Source organism: Littorina saxatilis, linkage group LG3, assembly GCF_037325665.1.
Source record: "Littorina saxatilis isolate snail1 linkage group LG3, US_GU_Lsax_2.0, whole genome shotgun sequence".
Taxonomy (NCBI): domain Eukaryota; kingdom Metazoa; phylum Mollusca; class Gastropoda; order Littorinimorpha; family Littorinidae; genus Littorina; species Littorina saxatilis.
The window spans coordinates 25,645,998-25,658,239 of NC_090247.1; the positions used below are offsets into that span (position 1 = coordinate 25,645,998).

Below are 12,242 nucleotides of genomic sequence, written 5' to 3' on the forward strand. Positions count from 1 at the left end.
CTCTCTCTCTCTCTCTCTCTCTCTCTCTTACAAACAGACACACACACACACACACACACACACACATTTACATACGCATGCACGCACGCACACACACACAGGCTCACACACACACACGCACACACACACACACCGTCCACACACACAGTGACTCACACAAATCTCATACACACAAAAAGATACTCTCATACGCACATAGACAGACGGACACACACACCTTTACAAACACTCATACACACACAAACATACACACAAATTCATGCACACACACATACACACACACACACACACTGACACACACACACACTCTCTCTCTCTCTCTCTTTCTTACAAACAGACAGACAGACAGACACACACACACATGGTCTGGGTGGCCGAGTGGTAAACGCACTTGCCTCGGAAGCGAGAGGTTGCGAGTTCGACCCTGGGTCAGGGCGTTAGCAAATTTCTCCCCCCTTTCCTAACCTAGGTGGTGGGTTCAAGTGCTAGTCTTTCGGATGAGACGAAAAACCGAGGTCCCTTTGTGTACACTACATTGGGGTGTGCACGTTAAATATCCCACGATTGACAAAAGGGTCTTTCCTGGCAAAATTGTATAGGCATAGATAAAAATGTCCACCAAATACCCGTGTGACTTGAAATAATAGGCCGTGAAAGGTGAATGCTCGCCCTAATAGGCTTGAGGTTTGCTGGCCGATGTGAATGCGTGATATAATATTGTGTAAAAAAAATTCCATCTCACACGGCATAAATAAATCCCTGCGCCTTGAATCCATGGTTGAATATGCGCGCGATATAAATTGCATCAGTAGAATCTATACATATAAATAAAAGAGAGTGTCTGTCTGTCTGTGTGTCTGTCTGTCTGTGGTCGCCATACCTCTGAGATGGCAAGAGGCAGGAACAAGATAGTGTGCACGTACACTCCCTAGGTGCCGCAGATGTGCACCTGGGTTTTAGTTTCTTGATTCATTGTTTCCTTTCTCAGGTTATGGACCTCCCATTTATTGAATACAGCCTATATGGTGCAAGACCAGTTCAGTGCCTACTGTTCACCTGTAGCAAGCACATCATGCCAGTGATATTAGAGACTTGCTATTGCTCCTATGAGGGGAAGAAATGAAGAATGAAAAATTAACTGGACAGTTCCGGAAATTTCTAGAAGGTAAGGGAGATAACTCTTTTTTGCCATACCTCTGAGATGGCAAGAGGCAGGAACAAGATAGTGTGCACGTACACTCCCTAGGTGCCGCAGATGTGCACCTGGGTTTTAGTTTCTTGATTCATTGTTTCCTTTCTCAGATTATGGACCTCCCATTTATTGAATACAGCCTATATGGTGCAAGACCAGTTCAGTGCCTACTGTTCACCTGTAGCAAGCACATCATGCCAGTGATATTAGAGACTCGCTATTGCTCCTATGAGGGGAAGAAATGAAGAATGAAAAATTAACTGGACAGTTCCGGAAATTTCTAGAAAGTAAGGGAGATAACTCTTTTTTGTCTGTGGTCGCCATACCTCTGAGATGGCAAGAGGCAGGAACAAGATAGTGTGCACGTACACTCCCTAGGTGCCGCAGATGTGCACCTGGGTTTTAGTTTCTTGATTCATTGTTTCCTTTCTCAGATTATGGACCTCCCATTTATTGAATACAGCCTATATGGTGCAAGACCAGTTCAGTGCCTACTGTTCACCTGTAGCAAGCACATCATGCCAGTGATATTAGAGACTCGCTATTGCTCCTATGAGGGGAAGAAATGAAGAATGAAAAATTAACTGGACAGTTCCGGAAATTTCTAGAAGGTAAGGGAGATAACTCTTTTTTGTCTGTGGTCGCCATACCTCTGAGATGGCAAGAGGCAGGAACAAGATAGTGTGCACGTACACTCCCTAGGTGCCGCAGATGTGCACCTGGGGTTTAGTTTCTTGATTCATTGTTTCCTTTCTCAGATTATGGACCTCCCATTTATTGAATACAGCCTATATGGTGCAAGACCAGTTCAGTGCCTACTGTTCACCTGTAGCAAGCACATCATGCCAGTGATATTAGAGACTCGCTATTGCTCCTATGAGGGGAAGAAATGAAGAATGAAAAATTAACTGGACAGTTCCGGAAATTTCTAGAAGGTAAAAGAGATAACTCTTTTTTTGTATCCAAACAAAGGAGGTAAAGCTAATCATAATGGGATAGCGAGCGTCTTAAATTGCAACAGGGCTCCGCTTACTCCCGGGCGAAGAGAAAGAGAGTGTCTGTCTGTCTGTGTGTCTGTGGTCGCCTTACCTCTGAGATGGCAAGAGGCAGGAACAAGATAGTGTGCACATACACTCCCTAGGTGCCGCAGATGTGCACCTGGGTTTTAGTTTCTTGATTCATTGTTTCCTTTCTCAGATTATGGACCTCCCATTTATTGAATACAGCCTATAAGGTGCAAGACCAGTTCAGTGCCTACTGTTCACCTGTAGCAAGCACATCATGCCAGTGATATTAGAGACTCGCTATTGCTCCTATGAGGGGAAGAAATGAAGAATGAAAAATTAACTGGACAGTTCCGGAAATTTCTAGAAGGTAAGGGAGATAACTCTTATTTTGTATCCAAACAAAGGAGGTAAAGCTAATGATAATGAGATAGCGAGCGTCTTAAATTGCTACAGGGCTCCGCTTACTCCCGGGCGAAGCCGGGCTTAACTGCTAGTAAACTAAATAAAATAAACACATACACACACACACATGCACGCACACACACACGTACACAGGCTCACACACACACACACACACACACACACACACACACACACACACACAGTGACTCACACAGATCTCATACATACAAAACACACTCATACTCACATAGACAGACGGACACATGGCACATGCACACGTACACCTTTACAAACAAACACACATACACACTTTGCAGTTTGTTTGTTTGTTTGCTTAACGCCCAGCCGACCACGAAGGGCCATATCAGGGCGGTACACATACACAAACATACACACAAACTCATGCACACATACACACACACACACACACACACACACACACACACACTCTCTCTCTCTCTCTCTCCAGTCTCTCTCTCTCTCTCTCAGTCTCTCTCTTTCTTACACACACGCACGCACGCACACTGTGACACGGCACACACAATGACGCCGAGTACAGACTCATGCACGCGCACACAAACAGTGACACACACACACACACACACACACACACACACACACACACACACAGTAACACAAACACATGTGCACAAAATGAACACACACACAGACACCGCGCGAGAGACTACGGGGAGGCATGACGTCATGATGCATTAATTGACGTCAAAGACTTTCGACCGTGACGTAATCTTCTTATGCGAGCTTTAGGCCATAGTCCAAAAACATAGGGTAGGAAGGTGGGCAATCACTTTTTTTTTTAAACTTTTTTTCTAAATAGCAGAGCAACCAAGCGTGTTGCCCTCGCAACCGAAGAAGATCATGTGCCGCCATTTTTGTCCTAGCGTCTGTTGGGCCCTTTTAGTAGAAGGAGTTATTTCCCTTGCATCGTCTGTCGTCTGCACAGAGCAACAGATAAAGTTGGATGAAACTTAGTCTCAATCAAAAGGTACTTTACAAAACAGGGAAGGAAGTCGCGTCATCAATAATTAATTTCCAATCAAATGGCCCCTTGCAGACAGCGTTCGTTCGTGTCACAGGCGACTTCCGGCTAGTTCATCAACTTCATGACGGTGACCCGTGGAGAGGGAAAGCTTTACATTGTGGCTGACGAAGTACTCGACTTTATTTCTGTATGACTAGGTAAGAGGCTTCATTTGTTGAAGAAGTGTCATATACTTACGTTGATTTTCTTCACTTGGCTTGGCTGTTCTCATTCTAACCCAGTTACGGGTAGGCAACGCGTGTTAAATTCATAGACATAGCAATAGAATCCAGTGGCATTCTTCACTTATTTTTGATACAATTCCAAGCCAAAGAACATTTGTCGTGGAAATTGATTGACGGAATGAGCTTCAAACTTAAGCATAATTAATTAATGTTGTTCAATCGACGAAAATGCACCGAAAATGGCGGACGTCAGTTACGCGAAAGAGTTGTCCCCCTTGTCCGTTAATTCCTTCTTTGACCCATGTAAACAAAATGCATTCGTATAGTTCATCGGAGTTCATTCCGTAACTTCAAAGGGATCTAAAATGACTTGTTATGATTACAAGTGCAGGTTCCACAAATTTGGATACTTAAATGCCTCTGAATTATAAGCTATGAATTTAACACGGTCTTCTTCTTCTTCTTCCGTAGAGGACTGGGTTCTTGCGAACGTCTCAGACTCAGGTTGAGTCACTGTTACCGAGAGTGGCTAGCTCCAGCAAACAGGGAGATTAAAAAGGTGGGGAGGTTAAAACTGTGTACAGGGGAGAGTGCGTTCAAGGGGCTCGCATGCCCGACTGCAGGAGACTGCCGCTGAGACAGGAGCGAAACGACTCCAGGTAGGACGCCGACGATACCAGTGTTGGCAACTTATTCCATTCGGAGATTGTGGGGGGGGGGGGGGGGGGGGGGAATAATGAGTTTGAAAGGGCTGGGTGGAGGGCGTGTTCGAGGGTCAGAGGGAGAGGTGTATGCCGCTGCGGCGATGGCTACTAGTGAGTTATTGTTTTTGTACAATCTCACTAGTCACATGTTTCGACGGCGGGTCTCCATGCTGTCTCAGTTGAGTTTGTTGAGCATAGTGGTAACGGAGCCAGGGTTCCTGTCTGTGTAGTTGTTGAACCCATACCTTGTCGCTGGACCTTTTCCAGTGGAGCATACTCCAGGGTGGGCCTGACCATGTGGTGTAGGTTGCCGTCTTCGCCTTTTGGGTACACTCCCTGAAGTTGCGTCGCAGAAAACCAATAGTCCGGTTCCCTTTAGCAGCCACATTGTTGATATGGTGGGTCCATGTGAAATTGTACAAGATTGTTACCCCTAGGTACTTGCAGCTTGCGACGGTTTCTAGCTTTTGACCGTGAAGAACGTAGTCAAACAGGTGTGCGATTTTGCCTCTTTCATGGTTGATGTGGATGGTGTTGCATCAGTTTGCTGGGGTTAAAGCTCATTTTCCATGTGGTCTCCCATTCAGCCAGGGCATCCAGGTCTTGTTGGAGCAGAACTTGATCTCGCGGTAAAGTTTAAGATTACCCATTGGTTGAATGTACGTCAAAAAACATCCAAATCTCCAATCCCCTTTCCCTTACTATCTTTGTCTCCCTTTCTCTCTCCCTTTGACTCTCTCTCTCTCTCTCTCTCTCTCTCTCTCTCTCTCTCTCTCTCTCTCTCTCTCTCTCTCTCTCTCTCTGCTTTAACTCTCTCCCTCTCTCTTTGCTTTAACTCTTTCTCCTTCTCCTGTTTCTAGACCGGCACGGTTGGCCTAGTTGTAAGGCGTCCGCCCCGTGATCGGGAGGTCGTGGGTTCGAACCCCGGCCGGGTCATACCTAAGACTTTAAAATTGGCAATCTAGTGGCTGCTCCGCCTGGCGTCTGGCATTATGGGGTTAGTGCTAGGACTGGTTGGTCCGGTGTCAGAATAATATGACTGGGTGAGACATGAAGCCTGTGCTGCGACTTCTGTCTTGTGTGTGGCGCACGTTATATGTCAAAGCAGCACTGCCCTGATATGGCCCTTCGTGGTTGGCTGGGCGTTAAGCAAACGAATAAACAAACAAAAAATTCTCCTGTTTCTGTTTTCTGGTTTATTTTTATTGGATAATCTTTGCATGCGGGTTTTTACACCATAAGAACCATGTCTAGATGCCACTAGTGCCTGCTGCAAAACTGTACTTTTGTTGTCTTTTTTTCCCTGTTTCTCATCATTTTGTTTTTCCATTTAACTTGTTGCAGATTTTCCTTTCGATGAGCAACACTTTTGAAGACTAGACTGTCATTATGACTTAAACAATTTATAGATTTTCATATTGATGTCAAACATTTACAGATTCATCGACTTCTTGACAAAGCTGAGAGAAAAAGTCCCAGAAGTGTGCCTGTGGTGCGCCAGCCTTGAAAAGTCTCACCCCCATGGCTGGTCGAAAAACCTCTAACCTTGTCCCTGAGAACTCCACCCTGCATCACCCAAGAAATCCAACGGTCAAAGGAGATTGAGATGTTCTCTCTGTCTCACACCCCTAACGCCACTGAAGGCCCAGCGGCCAGGTGGCTGAAGCACGAGGGTTAGCCTGGACATTCTGAAAGAGGGGCTGAGGACTGCGAGAAAGCAACTTTACCGTTCTACTGAAGGAGCTTGGTGTTGGTCAGTCAGGTAGGGATCAGTTGCTTAAAAATCCTTCTGATCTTACAAGTCATTCCTTAAGACCAGTCTTAATATACACAGTAAGATTCAGCACAGCTGCATTCCAAACAACATGGAAATGAATTTTTTATTTTTTTTTACAGATGAGTAGGCGGTGTTTTTTTCTCTGTCGCAGACACCACCAACAGGACTATTAATTTAAGATATGGCTTGACAGGGAAATGGTCACTGATTCAATACCTGTAAAATATATAATTTCTTTATTTTTTAATAGACTTTTTTATAGAGCCATTCTTTTTAAGTACATGTATGTATTTGTGTGTTCACAGTGTTGTGGTGAAACACTAGCTAGCAAAGATGGCATCGACTCCAAAAAGGCCAACCCAAGAAATGCAACGGTCAAAGGAGATTGAGATGTTCTCTCCATCTCACACCCCTAACGCCACTGAAGGCCCAGCGGCCAGGTGGCTGAAGCACGAGGTTAGCCTGGACATTCTGAAAGAGGGGCTGAGGACTGCGAGAGCTGTTGGAAAGCAGTTGCCGTTCTACTGAAGGAGCTTGGTGTTGGTCAGTCAGGTAGGGATCAGTTGCTTGAAAATCCTTCTGTTCTTACAAGTCATTCCTTAAGGCCAGTCTTAATATATATATATATATATATACTGAGCAACAAAAGAAACGCGAATAAATTCTGGAATGTTTGACAAAATTTTGAACAATTGTCAATTACAAAGTTAGAATTATCAAACCACAAAAGTTTGATGAAGGCATATTTGACTAACTGTTGTGTGATTATTATGATGCTGCGACTTTCAACACACGGGACAAGCAGGTTTAACGTTAACGAAGTTTTGGAGGTCTCGTTCAATCAGTCTTCATCGCGCTCTCTAGCTACTGATCGGACGCTGGTGGCTTCCAATAATGTTCCTGGTAGTGTTAGTGGCTGTATTGAATCGATCTCGAAGACGTGTCAGGAAATTGCGATATTTTCTTATTGAGGTAATGCGAATAATCTACCGCGTTGCATAACTGCAGTGCTTCTAATGTGAACATTGCTGAAGGTGATAGAGTGTTGACATATATGCACGTTTGTGCTTCTGGATCATCCCCAGCTTTAAATCGACCTGGCATTTTGGTGGTGTCAATCTTGGCATCCTGGCTGTTTCAAAAGTGAGACTGGCAGCAAGGGTGCCATGGTCTCTTTTGGTTGCTGATGCATTAGTGAACACATCTCACACATCAGATTTCTCCTGCTCCACTTGCATGTGCTGCGAGCGCGCATTATGTGTTTAACGTGAAACCTGCTTGTCCCATTTGTTGAAACTGTCGCAGCATTAAAATAATCACACAAAAGCAAGGTCAAACATGCCTTCATCAAACTTTTGTGGTTTGATAATTCTAACTCTATAATTTTTGGAGATTTTGTCAATCAAACAATGACGATTGTTTTCGGGTTTCATTTGTTGCTCGGTATATATATACAGTAAGATTCAGCACAGCTGCATTCCAAACTATGTGGAAATAAAATGTAAAAAAAATTTTTTTACAGATAAGTAGGCGGTGTTTTTTTCTGTGTCGCTGACACCACCGACAGGATTATTAATTTAAGATATGGCTTGACAGCGAAATGGTCACTGATTCAATACCTGTAAAATATACAATTTCTTTATTTTTTAATAGAGCCATTCTATTCAAGCACATGTATGTATTTGTGTGTTCACAGTGTAGTGGTGAAACACTAGCGCAGCTAGCAAAGATGGCATCGACTCCAAAAAGGCCAACCCAAGAAATGCAACGGTCAAAGGAGATTGAGATGTTCTCTCCATCTCACACCCCTAACGCCACTGAAGGCCCAGCGGCCAGGTGGCTGAAGCACGAGGGTTAGCCTGGACATTCTGAAAGAGGGGCTGAGGACTGCGAGAGCTGTTGCCGTTCTACTGAAGGAGCTTGGTGTTGGTCAGTCAGGTCAGTTGCTTGAAAATATTTCTGTTCTTGCAAGTCATTCCTTAAGGCCAGTCTTAATATATATATACAGTATAAGATTCAGCACAGCTGCATTCCAAACAACGTTGAAATGAAATGATTTTTTTTTTTACCTGTAAAATATATAAAATCTTTATTTTTTAATAGAGGTATGATCAAGTACATGTATGTATTTGTGTGTTCACAGTGTAGGGGTGAAAGACTGAAACACTAGCTAGCAAAGATGGCATTGACTCCGAAAAGGCCAAGCCTCCATGCCAGTGTTACTGTAAGTATGATTTGGTACTATTTTGCTTTGAATGTCTTTCCGTGACTCAGAAATGAAAAATAGTTTGCATTAGAAAAATACACGCTGCAGTTGAAAAGACAACAAACAAGTGTGTATTGATGTAGTTTAGACACAACCAACTTTTCAGTCGTGGCTTCTTCTTCTTCTTCTTCTTCTTCTTCTTCTTCTTCTTCTTCTTCTTCTTCTTCTTCTTCTGTTGAGTGACCATAGATCTTGGTCGACCATTACTGTCAGTGTCACTATAATTTTGCATGCTGGGTATCACTATCTGTATGCGTCTTCAACCACAGTCTAATCAGACTGTGCAGCAGGATCTTTTCCGTGCGCATTTGATGGTCTGCATGTGATGCACAGGTCAAGAGTAGGCACTAAGAGTCTTACTTAAGTCGACCCTGGATAGACTGAAAAATCATCCACCCTACTCTCTAGGGGACTCGTACCCCATCCAGGAAAATAACACCATACCCCCTAAATAGTACAGACGCTCTACCGACTGAGCCACAGAGTCCCCTGAGCGTCAGGTTTGTCAAGTGACCTGGACATTTTGCTACTGACGCGAGTGAGTGCCACGCTCGCAAATTCGAGTCTAAGTGGCAAAGGGGTGTAAGGTGAAAGTAAAAATAATGAAATTGAAAGTTATCTTCCTAGCATTGTTCAATATTTAGCAGGAATGTATATATAGATATATATTTATTTATATATGATATCTATATATAAATATAACCCTGAAGAAGCCTCCTGTCGGGGCAAAAATTTGGATCATCATTATTAACATATTCCATATTCATCACCTAAACTTATTCCCGGATTTTGTCTGATGTAAATAACTTCTACATATGTATGGGTGGCCGAGTGGTAACGCACTTGCGCTCGGAAGCGAGAGGTTGCGAGTTCGACCCTGGGTCAGCGCGTTAGCAATTTTCTTCCCCCTTTCCTAACCTAGGTGGTGGGTTCAAATGCTAGTCTTTCGGATGAGACGAAAAAACCGAGGTCCCTTCGTGTACACTATATTGGGGTGTGCACGTTAAAGATCCCACGATTGACAAAAGGGTCTTTCCTGGCAAAATTGTAGGCATAGATAAAAAATGTCCACCAAAATACCCGTGTGACTTAGAAAAGTAGGATATGCGCCGAAATGGCTGCGATCAGCTGGTCGATATGAATGCGTGATGTATTGTGTAAAAAATGCCATCTCACACGGCATAAATAGATCCCTGCGTCTTGAGTCAGAGTCTGGAGATACGCGCGTGATATAAGACTTCATATAACATAACATGTCCTCTCAACTTCCAGCCAAGGTGTTGAATCTCTGGGATTTTAATTGACAAAGAGTTATATGCTTGTTAGGCCATTGGAAATCTGAATATGACGTTATCGGGTTATCAATACAGTGTAACCAATCTTTGCAGGGGGCCCGGTAGCTCAGTTGGTAGAGCACTGGACTTGTGATCGGAAGGTTGAAGGTTGGAATTTGAGCCGCGACAGACACGGGTCAACTTTATGTGCAGACCCAGAGAAGGAAGCCATGTCCCACCCCCGTGTCATCACAATGGCACGTAAAAGACCTTGGTCATTCTGCCATAAGTGCAGGTGGCTGTATACACCTAAACACGCAGACACCTGGGTAGCGGGACTCTATTGCTGCTAGCTTTCCACTGGGAGGAAGCGACCCAAATTTCCCAGCGATGGGACAATAAAGTAATGAAAATGAAAATAAAAATTACAAGAGGTATGATCAAGTAGCCATTTTTTTAGATAAATGAATTGACGAATCAAATGTACTAAAACAAAAGGGAAAAAATTGCCAAGACATCGGCATCATGAGAACTGGAGTAATCTAGTTTAGCTTCTTGGCTTGTGCAACGGTTTATTGATAACACTTTTTTTTTTTTTAATTATTACTACACGATTGTGAAAAGATCACGATTTTATTACATGTTTGTTGCAGGTTCACAGTCATCACTGGACAAGTGCCATGAAGAAATGCAGTTGGTCAGGAACCAGGAAGCTGCTCTTCAACCGGAGATCGTTCACCAGTGTTCCAATCTTGAGAAGCGGCTCTTACGCTTCAGTGCTTCTTGGAAGTGCCATGGTGTTTTATAAAACCTTCTACCAGCACAGACACGACGCAGTGGCAAGCATCATCCAAACAGGATGCTTTGAAGGTTTTTGTTTTTGTGTTACATTTATAGTCACTTGATTTCTCACAGGAATTTTTTTTAGCCTTGCCTGAAAAAGACAAGTTGCAAACTGAGTCACGTCCAATCCCACACCTACAATCTGGGTGTCTGTTTGTATTGTACTCTCTTTTGAATTTAAGTTTGTAGGAGCTGATTAATTTAACTTGGTATTAGTATTACAGCAGTCCCTGCAATGTACGGTCCCCAGCGTGAGCAGACACCTGACATGTACAGACACATTTGCTCGGCACGGAGTGTTTTCCTTCTATATTTGCCCCCCCCCCCCCCCCCCCCCCCCCCCCCCCCCCCCCCCCCTCCTCAAACGGCCACCTGGAAAACGTGGACGCGGACACTCATTTTTGGTCCCAACAGCAGGTCATACCTCCAATGTACGGACAGACCATCAAAATTTTCACCACAAGAAAATCAATAACAGAGCAGTCCCTCCGGCTCTTGGTACAAATGTCACAGCCGCAAAGACGTGATGACAGTCACTGATAACTTGAGTGCACGTGTACCCATTAGGAGGGGGGGGGTTAGTTTTGGTCAGCAGTGGAGTACATGCGAAGATGCCAACATGAAAATGCACTTTGCTCTTTATTCTTGTCTGTTGGATGTAAACAACAGAAGCCACAGTTGATGAAGGTCCTGAGCAAAAGAGAGTGAAAAATCGGCCACAGTTCTCAGCATCGCGTGGCTGTGTGTAACCTCTTTCATGACAAGATACTCTTGTTTCCCCTCAGCCTTGACCAGTGAGTCGGTTGCCTAATCTGTGAACCCTTCAGTTGTCTTGCTTTGTCAAAAGTTAGACACAGTCAATTGGTTTTGCTCTGAGTGAACAGTGCAGCTGGCCTCAATTAGCTGACACATCTCTGGCCACAGCCCCAAATAGTACATGGCTGGGGGGAGGGGGGGGGGTTGAGTAGCTGGCTAAACTCAGTGGGGTGTCTGGTGTCACTACATGTTGGCAGGAAGAGCATCGAAAGAAATAGAGAGGTGTACTCTTCCACACAATTTCCAAGCATCATTTGTCAAGGCTTGGGGTAGGCAGTGAGGGAGAGTGGGAGCAATGTGTGTGTACAGTGTATTTCCAACTGAAGAGTGAAAAGTCACTGCCACATGATCGGCATGCCAGACAAGAAGCCAGACAAGAAGAAAATAAATTACATGATTATAACATGTAGTTCTATCTGCTGCTTTTTATTCCAACTGGTTTTTAAGCTTATTCTTGCAAAGCATCTGCATACTTGCCTCTGTGCTGTGTTTGTGTGGCTGCTTTCCGGTATGTCAGTGCATTGTGAGTGCGTTCACTGCCTTGAGGATTTATTTTATCTCTTCTTTTCAACACCATTCATACAAATCATTTTTTACAGAACGTTTAAAGAAATATTAGGAGTTTGTTCTTATTGTTAAGTACTAGTAGCTACAAGAAGTGGTTAGCATAGACTCAATCCTGTTGTTTATGTGTCTGTGTGAGTGTATGGGGGAGGGGGTGGTGTGGTCACCCT

The 12,242-nt window shown here is 44.0% G+C and overlaps 1 long non-coding RNA gene across 1 annotated transcript; it reads left to right on the forward strand.

Annotated features, from left to right (window-relative positions):
- The first annotated feature begins 3,646 nt into the window (after nucleotides 1-3,646).
- LOC138961964 (uncharacterized) lies at nucleotides 3,647-12,225 on the forward strand. Its single transcript, XR_011454365.1, has 6 exons — nucleotides 3,647-3,801; nucleotides 5,971-6,294; nucleotides 6,615-6,861; nucleotides 8,006-8,247; nucleotides 8,453-8,533; nucleotides 10,503-12,225. It is a non-coding gene; the product is annotated as an uncharacterized lncRNA (long non-coding RNA).
- Nucleotides 12,226-12,242: the final 17 nt, after the last annotated feature.